The 21,523-nt window shown below is 39.5% G+C and overlaps 1 pseudogene; it reads right to left on the reverse strand.

Moving 5' to 3' along the window:
• Window positions 1–14,357: 14,357 nt before the first annotated feature.
• LOC116290391 (uncharacterized) lies at window positions 14,358–15,654 on the reverse strand (annotated as a pseudogene).
• Between the last annotated feature and the right edge of the window lie 5,869 nt (window positions 15,655–21,523).

Below are 21,523 nucleotides of genomic sequence, written 5' to 3' on the forward strand. Positions count from 1 at the left end.
TAAACTGCAACGAGTTTTGAATACTGCGGCAAGGTTGGTATGCTGCGCCCCGCGGTTTTGTCATATCTCGCCCCTGATGCGCGAGCTGCATTGGCTACCAGTTAGGTACCGTATACACTTTAAGATACTGCTATTCGCATTTAAGGCCATTCATGGTCTCGCGCCACCGTACATAAAAGAATTGATTTCAATCAAGAGTCAAGGCAACTACAATCTGCGTTCATCTACAGGAATATTGCTAGCTTATCCTAGTTTTCGCACACGGGCCACCTTAGGGGATAGCGCGTTTGTTGCAGCTGCGCCTGCACTTTGGAATGACCTTCCATTTGAATTGCGAGCAATAACTGATGTTAAAACATTTAAGCGTCATTTGAAAACTTTACTTTTTAGCCTGGCATACAATTAGGTGATTTGAAATATATTTAATTTAATTTAATTTACAGCTTTTATGACGCATTTCGCTACGCCTCAATGCGTTTACAATGTGTATCACAAATAAACTATAATTAAGACGTAATAATTATAATATATATATATAGATAACTAGACTAAAATGTTATAATAATGATACTCTAAAACAAATTAATTAATATATAGCTAATATAAAAGTATGGTTAAAACCACATAGGGTTAAAATTAATATAGCACAATAATCTGTATTTCGTAAGGACGCAATAGATCAGTCAAAAGCTTCTTTGAAAAGATATGTTTTAACTAAAGATTTAAACTGTTTAACAGTCTCAACATTTTTTATTATTTCTGGTAGGTTATTCCAGAGCTTAGGCGCAGCGATAGAGAATGCTCTATCGCCATAAGTAGATGTAAATGATTTAGGAACTATCAATAGCTTCTTAAAAGCAGAGCGTAAAGTGCGCTTAGGTGTATAAGATTCTAATAAACTGTTTAAATATGTTGGTGCATAACCGTTAATAATCTTAAAAGTAATTAGTAAGACCTTAAAAGTTATTCTTTGCTTAATAGGCAGCCAATGCAATTGGCGTAAAACAGGAGTTATATGTTCTCTGCGCTTAGTTTTAGTTATTAGTCTGGCAGCTGAATTTTGCAAGCGCTGCAACTTATTTAATTGCTTTGTAGGTAAACCATGCAAGACGCTATTGCAGTAGTCTAATTTAGACGTCACAAAAGCATGTACTAGGCGTTCTGTGCTCGTTTGATCAAGATACTTCCTAATTCTACCAATATTTCTAATTGCTAATGAGACTGTGCGGCATAGATTATTCACATGACTAAACATAGTAAGATGTCTGTCAAAAATAACTCCGAGGTTTCGTGCTTCCCCATTAATTGATATGAAATGTTGACTAATACTGATACTAGAAATAGGAGCGTGGTTTGAAAAACGAGAATAAAAATGAACGATCTCAGTCTCGTGGCACGGCCACGGCGGTCTTTGGAACATGGAGTACGACGAAGAAGAATACGTTTCCCTAGACATGAAGCACTGCTATCCTGCGTCATTAAAAGGCCTTGGTGACTGTAAGGAATACTACGACCGTTACGGCCACCCGGATTCACAGTTCTTTCGCGTGTCCTTAGACGGCCACTACGACGCGCCAGCTACGGGATTCGTAAGGCTGACCTCTTGGAAGTTAGCAAAGGGCTTACACCCCATAATGTACGCTTGGTATGGTAAGCATCTTCAGGAGAAAGAATGGATACCCGTACCATTGTTAAAGTTCCTCGAAGAGCGCCAATTGCTAAAATACACCGCGCATGAAGTCATACTTTGCCACAGTAGCTTCACGAAGTGGTTACTGGAGCACAACCCAACCGCGAGAATCGTCATAGGAAAGTTCACGCAAGGTGCTAAGGAGGGTGAGAAACATATGCAAAGACGCCTAATAACGGACGAAGGCGAACTCAGTTTCCTCATCAAACGCGCCCATGAACAAGGAACAATGGTGTCCGTGGAGAAATGGGACTATTTCATAGAGTCGAGCAAAAAGAACGTAAGTGGAATGCTTTGTGTTACTACCAGGACCATCGACCACAGTATTACCATCTGCGCGCCAGTATGCTCGCATATGCGCATATCAACCTCTTAGCAATGCTCCTACGGTTTGACAAAGAGGACGTTCCACGCGTAGCTACGGATTCCTTGTACGTGAAACCGCACGTCTTAGAGAAGATGAAAGAATTCTACACAGAAGACGAGTTAGCGGAAAGTGGACAATGGCGCGTCAAAGATGAGGAGATCAAAGCTTGGAGAGGCCGCGTAGAATATCACGGAGAACACACCCGTGGTTCCGTAACCCCCACTGCGGACCCCCTACCTTCAGTTGCGGACCCAATCTCTTACCAACGCTTCTCTTACCTTTACGGTACGGGAGGCAGCGGTAAGACGACGCGTGTGTTAGAACTCTTTCCTAAGATAAAGGTGCTAACTCCAACGCACCGCTTGAAAAGAAAACTCTGCGAAATGGGCCACGACGCTCAAACGTACCACAGCTTCTTTCGCTGGAATGGTCAAAAGTGGGTACCGGAAGCTATTCACGACATCCCTTCGGTGATACTTTGGGATGAGATTTGCACCGTTCCTTTGGAAATCCTACAAGAATTCGTAGACTTCCTCCGCGGAAAATGTAAAGTAATGTTCGCCGGAGATCCATGTCAACCACCTCCTATAGCCGGAGAAATGCCCCATGAATGGTTAAAAGAAATGGTAGACTATCATGAAGAAATTAACACAGACTACCGTAGCAAGGATCAAGTTAGGAAATTAAAGGCAGAATTAAGGGGCCGTAGCGACGCCGAACAATCTAAGGTGTTACGTAAGAGGGTACGAGCAAAGTCTTACGAAGACTTCATGTATTCTTGGCATCCTGAGGATCTGGTGCTAAGTAGTAAGCGCGCGGCACAATCTCGCATACAGACAGACTTACTCAAAATACACCAAGAGCGCTTCCCTACGCATTCCGTGCCCGTTTGCTACAAGCCCCACGACACCCGCATGCAGCGCCGCGACGTTTGCGTACCCGGTACCAACATCCAACTGCAGAACGCAGTAACGCACGATAAAGCCTGGGTACCCATAGAAAAGGTGGAAAAAATAACCTCCCATCCAGACTGGCGCCTGGGCTATTGCATGACAGTCCACAGCGCGCAAGGACTTACCATAAAGGAAACCTTATGGATCATAGACCAGCGGCTGTGTTGGAGCAACCTTATCTACACCGCCGTAAGCCGCGTAGAGTACGCCAAACAGCTGAAAAGAGCCTGGGGTCCGCAACTGCGTTATGACAGAACCCCCGAAGACGTAGCTAAGGAGAACATTGCCAAAAAACTCCTTCGCTACAAGCGGCACGACGAAGAAAAAAATATGACGTTCGACCTATGCGTGGACGACGTCTATAAGAAAGGGGCAAGGTGTGCCAAGTGTAACATACCACTACTATGGAGGTTTGACCCGAATGACGATCAGCAGTTCTCCGCGGATCGCATAAATAAAAAACGCGGGCATTGTAGAGGCAATGTAAGACGGACATGCCTAGAGTGTAATCGTGCGCGTGGAGCAGCACTACTCTGAGTCTTTGGGGACTATGAGCAGCTCTTCCTTGACAAATCCACGACTTGGGCCATTTAGGTAATACAACACGGGTTGCCCTTCCTTGGTGACGGACTTCGAAAGCTCATACGTTTCCAGGGACCAGTTAGGATCCGTAGCTCTCTTACTGCCACCTTCGAGTTCCCCCGGCTGATAGAGGTATCTGACCACTATGTCGCGGGGGAGCTTTTTTTCCTTCAGTCCGACCGCCCTTGAACTTCTGACGTAGGACTTGTGTTTCACATGTTTCTTTTTCATAGCATCCTTGGGTCTTATTCCCGTAGCCCTGGCCGCCTCGTTATTTAAGGCCGCGACGACCTGGGGGAGCCTCTGAGTCCATTCCCTGTTGCGTTTGGAGGGATCTTCCAGCTCTTTCCAATACTGGTATCCAAAGAGACGCTCGGCCAGGGTCTTATTGAATCTTTCGACGATGCTCTGACCCCTGTGGTACTCTGCTTCGGCTCTCCTAATCTTTGTGTCGTGGTCTTTCATGGTCTTAGTAACCACGCCCATGAACTCTGTCCCCGCATCCACTTGCAGCAGCTTAGGCCATTTCAAGACGCGCTTATAAATCCTACCTAGGGCTTCTGCGACTTCCCCAGAATCCTTGCTGGTTATGTGTTCGGCGTCCTTATATCTGCTTGCGATATCGACTACGGTCAAAGCGTACCTATAGGTCTTTCTTCTCACCTTGTCGTGCGGTAAGAAAAGCAAATCCGCCTGATGAACTTCATTGGGGGTATTTACGGTAAAGCTGGGCCTGGGGACGTACTTAGGCACGGGAAGATAAACCTGCCAGAGGGTTTGTTTTCTTAGCCAGTTCTTAGCCGTTTCATCTGATACCCTGGCCGCGGTCGCGAGTTTCTTGATGGCCGACGCTCCTTTCCAATAGCCTTCGGGCCCATAGTAAATCCTTTTAAGTTTGTCCTCAGTTCGACCCATTATATGAATTCCAAAACAAGATTGATCTTACGTCCGTTGAAATCCACCGTCTCTCCGTCCACTTTAATTGTAAGAAGGTATTTAGTACCAAACAAAGACTGCAATACCATGTTCGGCATGGAGTTTGCACAAAGAAGCCAATTAGTAAGGCCTGCAATGACTGTAATAGGGAGTTCAGCACTCTTCAGAAGCTGCAGTACCACGTCAAAAACGGGGTTTGCCGTAGAACTACGCAGTGTAGTTACTGTAATAAGGTTCTTAGTAGCCGCCAACGTCTTCAGACACATAAGAAATGACATGAGAAGAAATACCAATTCTTTGCAGAGAAGTATACGATCTGGAAGGAGTGGATTGTTACCAGTGCGGCGATCTGATGAGTCGTTGTGAACATAAGGATGATTACCTAAGGAATCGAATAGACTACTTTAGGAAGATAAGCAGGACGCTACCCCGTTTTGACGCGTTAGAAGGTGTCCCATGAACTAACAGGGAATACTGGAGGCAGCAGTGTGGGAGGTGTGGATGCGTAAGAGAGGAGGAGCACATATTCAACTGTCTCTTAACAAAGTCTTAACCCCTATTTAACATTCTGAGGCATTTCTCAAAGGAGTTTGGTGGGTAGCTTAACAAAGTCTTAACCACCACTTAACATTCTGGGATGGTTTCTGAGATAGTTTCCGACCTTCCTTAACAAAGTCTTAGCCACCATTTAACATTCTGTGATGGATATATCAGCATTCCTTCTTTAAGTATATATGGACTGTATTACATGCGAACCCCCTGCTGACTGTATTAAAAAAGAGTCGCCGACCCTCATTGTCGACGAACCCCACTTAAACGACGCTTTAGACGCGTCTAACCACATAGAGGCGAAGAAAGGACGCACTTTGCGACGTCAAACGCCCAGCGGCCATCCTTCTTACCATACGACCACAGATGCGTAAACTCCCGTCCTTCGATGACGTATCGGACGCGATCCGGCGCCCACAGGCTGTACGTGACACCCTCATGCGCCAATAACAATCGTAGCCTGTCTTCAAAGGCTACGTAATTTTTTATTTCGTAGGTAACGCCCTCCTTTAAGTCTCGCCAGTGTATCTGCCTTACCGCGTTAAACGTCATATATTCTATGGAATATCTTTAAATGCGTCCTTAGACTCGTCGCTCTTGGGAGGTTCATTTTCTTTGCCTCCTTGCTGTCTTTTAGCGAAATCTTTTGACTTAGGGTTCGTAGCTCGTGGATCAATTACTTGTTGGTTCTGAATTCTTGTTTGATCTCCGGGTTGGGTGGATATAGGACTCGTTTCTGCCATAACGTTGACCATTTCACTCAAGTCCGCGATGACTTTTTTCAATTCTTCAAACTCTTGAATGGAAAGAGATACTCCATACTTTGTTGGAACCTTTTCCGCGTCAGGAAAATCAGTGTATTTTCGGATGTGGATCAGGATCTGCCCTTTGAATTCATTGACGGTAGCATGATATCCTCGAGATCCTAGCTGGAATAACGTAGCCATTGCGTTTCTCAAAAGTAATTTTTTTAGGTCTTGCCTGCTTGGTTGGTTGAGTTTTGGAATAAAATTCAAAATCCCCGCGCTATATAAATTGGATTGCTAAACAAACACTTGCACAAACTTGCATAACAATACCTACCCGTCGTTTTGTGGTAATGATTTAATAAACAATAGTCTCCCCGTCATTTTATGGTAACGATTTAATAAACAATGGAGGTGCCCATCACTGGCCCACCATTCCCGAAACAAAGACTTGTTCATACCGGTCAACAATAGTCTTATGACGTCAATTGGTCGTCATGGTAACCCGAAACAATACCTACCCGTCGTTTTATGCTAATGATCGATGAATAATTAATGTTCCCCGTCCTTCCCCGTCCTTCCCCGTCCCCTTCCCCGTCAAAAATCCGGCCCGTACGCAACATAACATACTACTGAAAAGTTTGCAGCCGCTGAAATCGTGATGCAGCATAAAATAGCTTAAGTTGTGCAATCTTATCTGTCTACGGCCATACCACCAAGAAAAAACCGGTTCTCGTCCGATCACCGAAGTGACCAAGGGAAATAGAGGGACTTAGGTCGCAGTCTAACCATTGATAGGGGGAGTATTAATGAGTATGAGGATTATATCTACATTTACATTTACATTCAACAAATTACAAGCACGGCCTCTCTTCGAGTCTTAGGTGATCGGGTACAAATATTTTACAAATATTATTAAAATACAAATACAGTTAAAAGGCCGTTATCTAAAGGCCGCGGGATTTTAAAACATTCAGTGATGTTGTTAAAAACCTGATACCGTTTTTCATTCAATCGTTTTCCATATGATATCATATGTACGAACATTTGTTGGGGACGTACTAGCAAAAGGAATGAGTTGAAAGCAAATCCAAACCGAAAAGTGATTGATGTAATATACCTTTATTCGTGGTGTGACAATGTTTTCCCAATTCAGTGTGACGAACCTCCAGGGGATTAATTTTCTTTTGTTTTTACTCTTCGAAAAATTCAGGAGTATCCCAAAGGATACGAAAGGAATAACGATGATATCCCGACGAGTTTCAAAACAATAGCTCTTCATTCACCTAGAGGTTTGCCACACTGAATTGGGAAAACATTGTCACCCCACGAATAAGGTCTATTACGTATTCGTGCACGATATCCATAACTGACCGTGCACGATGTCCAATCTGATCGTTTACCGCATTACGATTGAAACTCATCTGATCGTGTTGGGTGCGAGATAGTACACGATTTCCCGAGATAGAATCATTGATTCAATGTGTTGTATCATAGCCTGCGAAGAAAATGACGAAGAAAATGACGAAGAAAATTCCGGATGTGACGCAGGCTAGTTGTATCACACTCAGAACTTTAAAAATTTAGCGGGAAATTTAGCAAGAATTTATTTTGTTTAATTGATTTACTTTCTCATGAAAATAAAATAAAAGTGTCTTATAATCGTTGTAGTGCGTTTGGAAAAAGATATTTTTGATTTGTTTGTCGGAAATATTTTATTTTCGCTCCGAAAAATGTTACAAAGTCACTGTGAACCATGAATCAATCCCTCCCCTCCCCCGTGGTTTTGGTTTGTCTTGACATGTAAACGAGGTAGTCACGTGGTATCAGAGGAGCAGTCGACGAGAAAAGTTGTTGTGTGAATATTTTCTGACTAAAAATCCTTCTTTTTATCCTCAAATATGGATCTTTACGGGGTCATACTGCATCCTAAAGGTAAATTAACTATTATATTAGACATTTATTGGTAAATTTATTTATTTAGAGCGATATTTTAGAGTTGAATTGAGCGTAAAGAGTTCGGTTGCTTGTCGCCATGTTTTGGCGGGATTCATTCTCAACAATTTAGCTTGAAGTTGAACGATTTATTGCTTGAAAAAACTTAAATAACCCAAATAAATTATGCTTTAATGCTTCTTTGGGAATTTATCAATGTTTTGTGGTAAATTATCTATTTTTCGATATAACTAGCTAAAAACTAGTGTGAGCTGCGTCGGTGTTTCTAATGAAACAGTAATGATGAAAAGGTAAATTATACACCGTGAAAAGATGAAAAAACTTACTGACGTTTCGGACGCTAGTCCTTCGTCGGAGTAAAAGAGAAAGAAGTGGTAGAAAGGAGTGTATATATGATAGAATAAGACAAAAGAAACCAATGAGAGCAAGGTAGGCAAGGAAACAAAAACAAACAATCAAAAGACAAAAGAAAAGGTTAGTTGAAAATAAAGCGTTCATTAATCCCGTTGGGACTAAGAGTGCCCAATAGGTGAATAAGCCGCATTTCTTTGGTCTTGCGACAATCATTGTTGCCGTTAAGCAAAGAAAGACCGAAAACAATGAAGTCAGAAAGAGAATGGTTAGCTAGATTAAAATGGCGGGAAACTGGTTTGGTGGGATCGTTATTGCGAATATCATAAAGATGATTGCAAATGCGATCACCAAGACGGCGGCCAGTCTCGCCCACATACAAAAGATTACAGCGGGTACATTTAATACAATATACAACATTAGAAGTGGTACAAACAAAATGGTCAGTGATTTTAATGGTAGATTTAGGACCGACAACAGAAGTGTGAGAGGCTATGTGAGGACAAGTATAACAACGTTTACGAGAACAGCGAAAAGTACCAGGTTCTTTGTTAGAGGGAAGAACTCCCTTGACCAAGAAAGAACGGAGATTACGATCACGTTTATAGGAAAAGAGAGGGCGGTTGTTGAAAATAGCAGAAGTGCGAGTATCAGAGTCAAGCAGAGAAAAGTTGCGGTTAACAATGGGTTTAATGGAAATGTTAATAGGATGATACGTAAGAGTGAAAGGAATGCGGTCATTATAGGGACGAGTGTGAGGAGTGAGAGCGGTGGTACGATCAATAGTAGAAACTTTACGAATGGCGTAAACGTGATGCCCTCACTCTTGATACTGCTGCTTGCCTCAGAGACTTGTCTAATGTCTGTCCGGCAGTGTTAGTTTCCTCCATTCGTAATCACATTCTTACTCTTAACCGCCGTTTGTACCAGTCTTTGTTTGTTACTAAGCGTAATAAGTTTGTGTCTCTTGTTGGTTTTGATCCTTTTACACATGTTGAACATAGCAATCACAATGTCTTCAGTCATTCCGTTGTCACCATTCCCGAAGATTTACCTCTTTCTGATTCTGAAATTTCAGTTCTTAGCAAGGGTTTGAACTTCGTTCCTCTTGCTAAGAAATCTGATGAATTTCAGGTCAAGAAAGACTCTGAATCTTTTTTTCGCCGTACTCGCCTTAAAGCTTTTTTCTCCGACTCTTCTAACTCTAACTGTGAACGTGATGTCTTTGAGCGCCTTTGTCCTCGTAAGTCTAACTGGGTCCCTCCCGAGGGACAATTTTCTTCTCTTGATCTTTTTGTCAATAAGTGTCGCCGTGATATTTCTAATGTCAATCTTAACCGTAAACTCAGTTATTCTAATCTTTCTAAGGACGAGTGGTTGGCTTTACGTCAATTACGCAATCGTTCTGACATTGTTATTAAGCCCGCTGACAAAGGCGGTGCAGTAGTTGTCTGGCGTTCTGACCTGTATAAACAGGAGGCTTTACGTCAACTCTCTGATACTAATTTTTTATTGTGAAGTGGATAAGGATCTTACCCCTGACAATCAAAAATTAGTTAAAGACACTGTTAACTCTTTCATTTCTGATGGCTCTTTACCCTCCACTGCTAAAAACCTTTTTGTTATTACTCCTCGTACTTCTCACGTCTATTTTCTTCCTAAGATTCACAAAGCTAACAACCCTGGTCGTCCTATTGTTTCTGCTTGTAGTTGTCCCACCGAACTCATCTCTAGCTATCTAGATTCTCTCATGTTGCCTATTGTTCAGTCTTTACCTACTTATATTAAGGATACTAATCACGCTCTTAGTATTTTTAATGATTTTCGCTTTCCTGATAACTCTTCTAAGCTTTTGTTTACTATGGATGTCAAATCTTTGTATACTGTTATTCCTAATGATGAGGGCCTTCGTGCTCTTCAGCATTTTTTCGATCTTCGTCCTGTCCTCGAGCCCAGCACTCCCACTTTGTTACGCTTAGCTGAACTTGTTCTTACTCTTAATTGTTTTTCTTTCGGTGATCGGTATTATCGGCAGGTAAACGGTGTTGCTATGGGTACTAAGATGGGCCCTAGTTATGCCAATTTGTTTGTTGGTTATATCGAAAACCTTGTTTTTCAACAATATAATGGACCTAAACCTGAGTTTTTTGGACGGTATATTGATGATTGTATTGGCGCTACTTCTTGTTCGCGTAATGACTTAGATTCTTTCATCTCTTTTGTTAACTCTTTTCACCCTGCCTTAGACTTTACGTGGGAGGTTAGTGAAACATCAGTCACTTTCCTTGACATCTTGCTTAGTGTTAATGACGACCGTCTTAGCACTAGTGTCCATTACAAACCTACTGACTCTCATTCTTATTTACTCTACTCGTCTTCTCATCCTAAGCACACTCTTAACGCTATTCCGTTCTCGCAATTTCTTCGTCTTCGTCGTTTGTGTAGTGATGATCTTGATTTTTCTGTTAAATGTTCTGAGATGCGTTCCTTCTTCCTTAAGCGTAATTATCCTGCTCATGTTGTTGATCGCGCCATTCGTAAAGTTTCTACTATTGATCGTACCACCGCTCTCACTCCTCACACTCGTCCCTATAATGACCGCATTCCTTTCACTCTTACGTATCATCCTATTAACATTTCCATTAAACCCATTGTTAACCGCAACTTTTCTCTGCTTGACTCTGATACTCGCACTTCTGCTATTTTCAACAACCGCCCTCTCTTTTCCTATAAACGTGATCGTAATCTCCGTTCTTTCTTGGTCAAGGGAGTTCTTCCCTCTAACAAAGAACCTGGTACTTTTCGCTGTTCTCGTAAACGTTGTTATACTTGTCCTCACATAGCCTCTCACACTTCTGTTGTCGGTCCTAAATCTACCATTAAAATCACTGACCATTTTGTTTGTACCACTTCTAATGTTGTATATTGTATTAAATGTACCCGCTGTAATCTTTTGTATGTGGGCGAGACTGGCCGCCGTCTTGGTGATCGCATTTGCAATCATCTTTATGATATTCGCAATAACGATCCCACCAAACCAGTTTCCCGCCATTTTAATCTAGCTAACCATTCTCTTTCTGACTTCATTGTTTTCGGTCTTTCTTTGCTTAACGGCAACAATGATTGTCGCAAGACCAAAGAAATGCGGCTTATTCACCTATTGGGCACTCTTAGTCCCAACGGGATTAATGAACGCTTTATTTTCAACTAACCTTTTCTTTTGTCTTTTGATTGTTTGTTTTTGTTTCCTTGCCTACCTTGCTCTCATTGGTTTCTTTTGTCTTATTCTATCATATATACACTCCTTTCTACCACTTCTTTCTCTTTTACTCCGACGAAGGACTAGCGTCCGAAACGTCAGTAAGTTTTTTCATCTTTTCACGGTGTATAATTTACCTTTTCATCATTACTATCTATTTTTCGTGTAATTTTGTTGGATTTTACGGCCGCATCGAAAAGACTATTGAAGTCAATTTTCGTTCTGCGTTTGATTTTGGTTTGCGCTTGGAATCTTGAATGAACTTCGAGTCAGACCACAGTAAAACGATCAGGTGTCATATGTTGATGACATTACCTAATAATCGTAACTCAATACACCCATATACAAACGGTCACTACGTAATAGAACACCAGTGTTTGTAACGCGTAACTTAATACCGTGATAAATTCAAATTCAAATACGTAACGCACGCGTTAAGAAGAGAGAAAGGAGAGAAGGGCTGAAACAAGCGAGGTTTATTCGTTGTATGTGCGCCAGCAGTTGATAGGACACTTAATTTATTCATAACCAGCATGACATCGAACGTGCACTCAAATGTACACGTTCCGAGTTCGTCAATAATAGTGAGTATTAAAAATGATTAAAAAAAATACGAAATGAGTTTGTTATCGATTATAAACTAAGAATTATTTTCGTGAACTTTGAGGACAGGCTACTTGAAACAATGAAGTTGGCTCTGAAGAAATATCAATCGCCGAAACATACGAAGAGCTACCGGCTTATGGTTCAGAATAGAGAAAATATAGAAAATAATAACAGAGAACTCGGACGTCTCCTAAAAACCGTCTTTCCTTCAGCAACTAGAGTCAAAGTCACTTCTGGAAAAAAACGGGGGGAAAAACATTTCTACCTGTCAAGATCTTTTGTTATTTTCATTGAAAAATGGCAGATCAGGCTAGGTTAATTATAAACGTGTCCCATCAACTGCTGGCGCACATAACTTTAAACCAAGCTTGCCGAAATTGCCGAAAATGTCATGAGAACTGCTCACAAGTTATGAAATCAGCGCTCCCTCAGTTGGTTTAATCTATACTCATTCGCTTGATCCAGGTTTAAGAGCCCTAACTCTAAAGCAAGACTAGAAAATCGAGGTTTTAAAAGGGTCACTATATTTTGTTTCAGCCCTTCTCTCCTTTCTCTCTTCTTACGGGGCATCTAACACTATTGCATTACAAGTTCTATTACGTAGTGACCGTTTCAGTATATGGGTGTATTGAGTTACGATTATTATGTAATGTCATCAATATATGAAACGTGATCGTTTTACCGATTTAGCATCTCCAAGCCGGGCTCCCGGTAGTCAGACTAAAATACGAAATAAATACAAGTCATTATGAGAATAAGAGATATCAGATTTCTCCAAATCTAAAGATTACTGCAAGTCCCTTGCGATCGTAGGGTGTGAACTCACCTAAAGTTCGTTTTGGAAGAATAGATAAACTTTTGTCGATCAAAGTTATAAAGAACTGCTGCCCATGACTCTTCAGCTTCACCTTCAGAGTCTTGGGAAGGAAGGGTTAAATGAACTATCTTTGGAGATAAAACCCAATTTTTGTTTTTGCTGAGGATTTGGGCAAGCAAGCAAAGAATTATTACAAATTCCTGGTATTTTGTTTTCATTGAGGACATGGTTTCAAGGAGATATAAGAATCTTGTTGTCACACAACAGTTTTCTTCTCTTTTAAAGCTTTTGACTCATTTGCAATGTTTCTCTTTACTAATCTTGTAATCTTACATTTGATCTTACATTTAATTTCTCTTATTTCATTTGTTATGAGATTAAAAAATTTTTGAAGGTAAAAAATATGTTTTGTTGAAATACATGTATTTTATTTGGATACCAACAGACTTCAGTACTTGATAATAGGTGAAAACGAATTACAGTTGATCAGCCCGAGGACAGTTTCGCCCCGTTGCACTTTCGATCCGGTAAGTTCGACCCGCAACATAATCAAGTTCGACTTGTTGCAATTTTGACCAGCATCAAAATGTGATATGCTTTAAATTTTGTATTTATGAAACATATCATGAGGGTGAGATGTGTTTTCAAATTATATAGAAGTCTGCTATTTAAATATATTTACCCATTTTGTGAACGAACCTTTGTGAACACGCTGAGCGTGTAGGCAGACCTGAACGAGTATTTACTTACTATTTCTCATTGAAATTACTTCAAGTTTCAGGAAAAATATAACTACATGGACAATCGAAAAAACTTGAAGGAAAAAAAGAAAGTATTAGTGATTGAAAGAGCGGAGCGGATGCGCGCGTCGCGATCTGCTTCGGATGAAATAGAACTTAACGTTGAAACTACAAATGACAATTTGTCTTATAGATTGAATATGATAAAGGTAATTGTTCCCATTTGCAAACGTCTGTTGAATGTTTACAGTTTTTCCGTCATCAAACTGAATTTATGAAGAAAACCCGCTAAATTGGCTTTCGTCCAAATCCAACAGTAACTTGAATTTCTCGATACTAATTAATATATATTACCATAATATACAAACAGTTTGAAAAATCACAAACACAAATCCATCAAAACAAAAATCGTTTATTTTAACAACATTAGGAGAATTAAGCTTATTTACAATTACACATCGCTTTAATCAAAGTATCTAGCTGATCTCGCCAGATTACGAATATATTTATATAAAATTTAGTTTAGAGTTGTCTTATTAACAACCTAATATTACAACCAATTTAGTAATCTACCCGACAAGTCTGACTTATCATGGCCAAGCAATATCTTCTTTTGCCCGATTAACTAAAGCCAAAATACTATTAAAATACATTTAGATTAATAAATATAGTACATTTATCAAAAAACATTGCAGTCGAAAGAGGCTGAATTATGTCGTGAATACAAAAAAATACATTGATATAGCAATATTATTCAGATGAAAACCGGAGTAAAATACTAAAAATAACAACTATTACTACTAAATCACTCAGCTCTAGGCCCATTCAAGTGGGCACAGCGTTTTAGAAGCTGCCACTCATTAATTTGATCTTCCGCATAATCTTCCCAAAAGGAAAACAACTTGGCTTGTAAGAGCCTATATCTTTTACGCTGAAATCTTTTCAGCTTTCCCTCAGATACGAGGCGAATGTTTATTGCCGTAATGCATGCCTCTCTATTCAAAAGGCCAACTAGGAGGTAGAAAGGCATTGCCCATCGCCCATTGGCTTGCCTGTTTAGGCTATTATGCGAGCCTTCAACATCGTTGTTTGTTCTTACTGCCATATTAAACACAAGACCAGCATGAGGGAGGCCAGACCAAGCTCTCTATCCACGTGCTCCTCAGATATTCCACAAACTTTTTCAAGGCTCTGCCTGATGCTTTTTTTTCGAGTTTCTCGAACATGATGGTAATCTTTGAGGCAGGTAAGAAAGGGAGAGCCATTACCTTTCTTATGAACTTGAAAGACCCATTGTCCTCTCTGTATTGGGTCTGAAGACCGAATTCTTGAACCTGCAATGAGAAATGAATAAAGAAAGAATGGATGAATGAATGAATGAGTGAGTGATGAAATAAGTAAATAAAAAAGTGAAAAGGGGGAATGAAAGAAGAAGTGATTGAATCAAGGAATGAGTGAATAATAAGTTAACATACCTTTCTACACAAAGCTTGTGTCCAGTGGAAGACACATCCCTTTATCTTGACACCAGGCAGAATCATTCTGATGGCCCCCCAAATGGCCGCATCAAAGTCTATTGTGACTTGCTGAATACCTAACGCAAAGATCACACAGAAACAGATTTTTAAATATTGACACTTGTAAAATGTTCATTGAATTTGGGGAAGGGAGAGCCTTAACAAATAAAATAGAAGGTGGACTCTACCAGAAGCGCAACCGTTCAAGCCTTTGTGCCATCCCTCCACATCATTGTTGGTGCGGATGGCTTGACTGTATACGCTCCATTCTTCAGGAGGGAAGGTGGCACTAGATACGCACTGGTTGTCGATATACTCTACCAGATCTTGCAGTGGTCTTGTAGTCGCCTGTTGCATCAATGTATTGAACACTCTTTCAATTTCTGTGGCTGGCAAAAATGGCAAAGCCAAGAGTTTTCTGATAAAATCATTTTCATAAGGGAGGGTCAGCCCAAGTTCTTGCACCTGCAGAAAAATAACAAACTCAAGTGAGATAAATATTGTATATATGTTCAAAGCTGATTGAAGCTAGACAACTCTAACCTTACGCCACACCGCTTGACTCCAATGGAACACACATCCCATCCTTAAAGCTTCTGCATACTTTTCAGCTTCTTCTTACTTTAAAAGGATCCATTTAAGAGACTTTCAAATTATTAAATAGCAGAGAATGACTAAAAACATTTCTTGTTTTGCCGATATTCAGAAGTAAAGCGGCATTTAGAGTTGGGTGACAGATCGGGCGGATCGACTCGTGGTCTTAGGTGGGAAAATGTGTTTCTTCTACTCGAGGTTTTTATTGAACTTTCATGGTATGAGTGAAAATTGATCTTTCGCATTTCTTATTTTACTGATTCATTGTTGAATGAGCTTAAAACCTTCAAACCTACAAGTTACAAGAAGTAGAAGTAAGAGGTTTCTTGAAACGACGTCTTATAGTTTACAGCGCCTTTCATAATTACTCGACCTCGACAAATTTGACGCCAGCCCAAAACATGCGTTTTGGCTGCCGTCAATCAAAATTACGATAACTACCGAATGGAATCCGATCGATGGCCGAGCGACAAGATTCTTTTCCTCACAAACAAAATGGCCGGTGACATGGAAGATTCTCAATTCCTGGATATTCCAATCCCGTTACCGGACTTGGAGGAGACTCAAATAGTTGATAATATTGAAGATCAGGTAAGAAAAAATTTCGTTCTCCTAAGCATGTTTTACTCAAGTGTGTTATAGTTTATATTGCCCGTAAATATACTGCCTTGTCAAAACCTCGTAGACTCATTTGACGTAAGCTTGCAGCTGTAAATATTTCATCCGATTCTCTTTCTTACAGAGGGAGGTAGCTCTATTCCTGCAAGTCAAAGATGGAAAAGTGTCTGGAACCGAGACTACTCCTTTCTTGCTTCCTCACAGGATGACTTATGATACGCTACTTTGCTGCGTTGAGGATTACATACGTCGAAATGGCCACGGACAACGAGTGAAGCGTTTATACTTCAAGCGCGCCAAAGGAAAGACAATAATTTGTCTGAATGGCGATGGTGATATTTCTGAATTATTGAAGGAATATCCTTTACAGTACCCAAGCGGCAAGAAGAAATCAGGGAGAACAGCTAGGATGTATTTGGCGGCGGAGTTGGATAAAAATGGTAAGCAAAATTATCTTACTGCAGTTCAGGGTTTATCAGGTCCCGAAGGGGTAAAAGTGGAGTTGGGATTCACAAGCAAAAAAAAAAAAATGGGCATGGGATTGAAAATTTGAAAAAAAACTCGATGGGATTTTGGAATCTTAAACTATGGGATTTAGCCAAAATTTACACTGGGAAATGGGATTAGGACTTCGTTCAGGACCCTGTATGGCATATCATAAACCGATTTTTCCCTCAAACTTGTATTCAGTATAAATACGCTATAGACCCTTTGCACTTTAGTTCCCAATAGTAATTGAACTGGAGGCTAGGACAAACTAAGCTGTCTTTTCTTATGCAAAAATATTTGTTTTGTTCCTAGGACAATTTCTCTGAGTGGGCATTTTATACTGCTTAGGGTCTATAAACCCACCCCTCTTCCACATCAAGAATAATGATATTTTAAAATTCTTGTAACATTGATGCTTTTACATCCCTAGACACAACATCATATGTGCTACAAACCCCAAGGAGGTCACCTCGTCTTGTGAAAAAGACATATGATGTTTTTGTTCATACCACAGAAGGAGGGAAGGTGTCATCATCTGCAGAAGTTATACACAATGTAGATACCGATGCAAAACTGCTAGATATTATTGATCTTCTGAACAAAAAAGAAAATGAAAACATGTTATGTCCCCAAAAAAGGCATTTCTTGGTTGAGAAAGGGAAATAAAAGTCCAGTTGTGTTGAAGAATGATGAAGATCTTCAAAAGTGCAAGGAAGAATATCGTGGTACAAATTCAATCCGTATTGCGTGCCCAGTGGTCAGCAAATGTTCTTCTGATGGTGACATTGGTAGGTAATCAAAGCTTATATTTTCGCTTTGTTGAACTGATGACATACTGATTATTTAACTGATGATATAATCTTAATGATATACTCTTTGATGTGCTGTAGGTGCAATACCTTCCAAAAGAAGAAGAAAACTTGACATGGGAACAGGAAGTGATTCAAAGAACGATAATGAGCTGTGGAATGAAATTCATGTGAGTTTGGTAAGATATTTAGAGAAGAAAGGAATCCTTTGGAGATATAGTACAAAGCATTTGCAGCTATGGACAGATATGATTCTGGAAGGAAAGTCATCTGGCTGTGGAGAGGAACCCGAGTGGGAGCTGTATCTTGAACAGGTTATTGTCCCACCAAAAACTAGAAGACGTTTATCTCCAGGTAGTAGTACATCTTCGGTCAGTGGCTCAAATTCAAGTGATTCTAAAATGGCATCAAATGGAGACCTCATGGAAATGCTTTTACTACAAAACCAACAAAGGATTATGGAAGAAAGCAAGAGAACTGAAATATTCCAGACTGCAGTTCTGGCAATGATGTCCAACAACTGCGTATCACCTAAAAATCAGGTATATCACCTTGACTGTGTATTGCATACAGGGGAGAGAAGCATGGGAAATACACCCCCAAAAACTTTGTTTTCCTATTTTGTGCCACTATGTTTCCTTTTTTGGGTTTGTACCATCTCCCTCAGATGCCTCGACCCCCCCCCCCCCCCCCCACTTGCCACACCCCTTTCCAGAAAAAAAAACCCTTGGATCCTACACCCTTAGTATTTCACTCACGTATTATGTGATTCCAATAATGGTTTGTCCCAACTAGCACTGTGAAAATAATGACTGTTCAGTGGAGAATGTCCATGCATGATTGATATTATGTCTGATGAAATCTTTGCCTTTTGGGTCATTACTGAATTACTGAACAGTTCCCATTATAATAGGACATTGGTAAATGACTGGCTCTCATTTTAGCTGTAAATTTTTTTTTTTTTTTTTAAGAAAATGTTTATAAACCTAAGATATATATTTATATAATGCAGGTACAACCAACGTTCCAGCTGGATCCTTCAGCTAATCAATCCTTATCATTCCATACTTCTAAGAGTAAGCTATTTAATGATAGTTTACCACTGGTAGCATTTTAAAATCAACAGAGGGAGGGAAGTCCTTATTTTGGTAATGGCTATTTGATTTTTTTTGGGTGGGGGTTAAAATTTCACCTTTCAAAAGGGCTAAAAAAATTTTTGATATGTCTTATCTAGCACCATCCCTCTTTGGTAATTTATGAACTTATGCTCTCATTTCTGTTAGGTGGCATTATAGTGAATTTGTTATCACCACCAAAGGCAATAGGCAATAGACGATAGGTCAACTAAACGGAAATAATCAATCTTTAAGTGCAGTTTCGGGGCTACAAACAACAGTGGATATCTCAACACTAACCTCTGTGTGTAGATAAAAAAAACAGAAATACAAGCACTTCCAACAGTTTTTGGGCTCCTAAAAGACATATTGCCTTTGGTGACGACAAGAGTTTTTTGGAATAGGTGTATCACAATTTATAATAATTTATGTTAGTGAGGTCTGCTAATGTTCTAACAAGTCATGTGGAGAAAACCAAAAGAAATATTATAACTGCTTTAGCAATAATTTATAAATAATCATAGTAGAAATACATGTGAATAGATTGTCTGGAAATGATATACTTAAGGAATTATCTTTATGATTTCTTTTGGTTTCCTCCACATGATTTATTAGAATATATTAACAGGCCTCACTAACTGTGATATACAAATTCTAATCATTTTACATTTCTGATGTTTAGCTTTACAGGAATTTACCAAGAATGAATGTATCCAAGTGTTGCAAAAAATTGGCTTGGAAAATCATATTGAATCATTTGTGCAAAACCAAATAGATGGGCCAATGTTGGAGGCAATAATTCATCCAGTTCTAGGAAAGAGCATACTGGAAAACCTAGGAATAAGAGATATAGAGGAGCAATTTAAACTGGTGAATGAAATAAGAAAACTTAAGTCTGTATAGAGTAGGCCAATATCTGCTCTGTGTACTTTGATAAAAAAGTTTATTAAGTTGAGTTGAAAAGGTCACAAAGGATAATAATATATAGAGAACTAAAGTTCAAAATAAAATAAAAGCTGTTGAAGAATTACAGTATATATGCAGAGCTAAAAATAATGGCTGTTTTTTGGTCATGTCCAATTGACTGTTGAGAAAAAGATTTGTTCAAACATGTTTCCATGAAGGACCGGCATTGTCTGGTGACCAGCCATTATTTTAAGCCCTGTATATTATTATATTTAAATACCTAGCCATAAGTTGTTAGTTGATTTAAAAAGAAAAGAGTCAAAATAGCTAACTTGACACGTTGGCAGTTAATGTAATCATGAAAAGCACCATTTCTCCTGTTGTCTTTCTACTTGCTGTTTCCTAAGTCTTGGTTCAAAAGTAACCACGTGATGCAATGAAGTTTGTGCAGCTGGTTGTTGAAACCTAATGGAGTAACATCAGGGTTAAAGCCACAATGTTTGAAATAAAATTTTAAAAGTTACAGTTAAATTTTTATTTTTTTGTATGATTTTGAATTGACATGTGCTTACATGGATAAATTACCTTTGAAAGTGCTATATCAAAGCAACGCTTGGGATATTTCTTACAGACATCCTGATGACGTTGAAGCCACTTCTTACTTGCAGAAAAGCACTGCTCTATGGGATTAAGATCTGGAGAGTATGGTCTTTAAAAAATAACTCAAAGGATTTTCACTATTAATAATAATGTCAATTTGGTGAGAAATTTAGTTTACTTCAAAATCTTTGCATGAAAATGCTTATAAAATTGTGCATGCATGGAGAAGTAAATTTTCGTTCTGGTAAGTTTGTTATAAATTTATTTAACTTACGGTAAGAACACAGCCAGACCACCCTTGGCTCTGATCAACCTAAAAACATGATCAGAATAGTGGAGGTTGCAATTGTCCATTACTACTACTGAACAACTTTGATGAAGAGCATATGAGCCAACATGAGGAATGATGAAATTTTCCATTACAAACTCGAACTCTGCCCTGTCATAGGCCCCTACTATGGTATGTGATTCTTTGATTCCATCTTTAGCAATTGCTGCCAGGACACGGTATTTCGTTCCTCTAGTGAAATTTCCTTTTCTGGATACTCTAGTGCCTTGCAATGACTGACCATATTTTCGCTTTTCAAAAGATAAATGAAGAATGAATAAAGATTTAAAAAAATAAAGATGTTTTCAAGATTTCTTAACAAGATCAGATTCTCCATCATGAATTATTAAGAGTATTCTTAAGTTCCAAGCAGTAAATTCCTAAGGGAGCATTCATTTCTTAGGAAGGGGAAGGGGCAAAGGAATTAAAGAGGGGGTCATTGAAAATTCACAAGGGAAAAATGGAGGGCACTTGTTTAGTTTTTTACATATATGACTACATGATTATGCAAGTAAGGTGGGGGCACAACTTAGGCAGGGGGGCAGCAAATTGGGCCACATAAAATTTCAGCCTCTGCCCCCTCCCTCTCCTAAAAAATGAATGCTCCCTAAAAAAATATTTGGATAACGTACGTCCTAGCAATCCAGGTTACCTCAGATCTCATACCAGTAGTGTTTACTATAAAGTGTATCAGCAGTATAGTACACCTTTTGCTGTTCATTAACAGAAAATGTACATTCATTTGTGCCAATAGTTGTATCAATAACGTGTAATGTACTTTCATCAACACCACAAGTAACATCATTAGCGCGGATCAACTTTCAGTAACGACAATTGAATATGCGTGTACATTCATAGGCATCAATGGACAATCAATAGCGCGTTTGTACATTCATATGCGCGGAATGTATTTTCTTGTGCGCGAAATTCAACTTCAATAACACCAAATGACAAACAATTGCATTTATGGACAATCATTTACCCAAAAGTGAAAA

Source organism: Actinia tenebrosa, unplaced genomic scaffold (assembly GCF_029948245.1).
Source record: "Actinia tenebrosa isolate PJP-AT-01 unplaced genomic scaffold, QUT_ActTen_1.0 utg3850__unscaffolded, whole genome shotgun sequence".
Lineage (NCBI taxonomy): Eukaryota > Metazoa > Cnidaria > Anthozoa > Actiniaria > Actiniidae > Actinia > Actinia tenebrosa.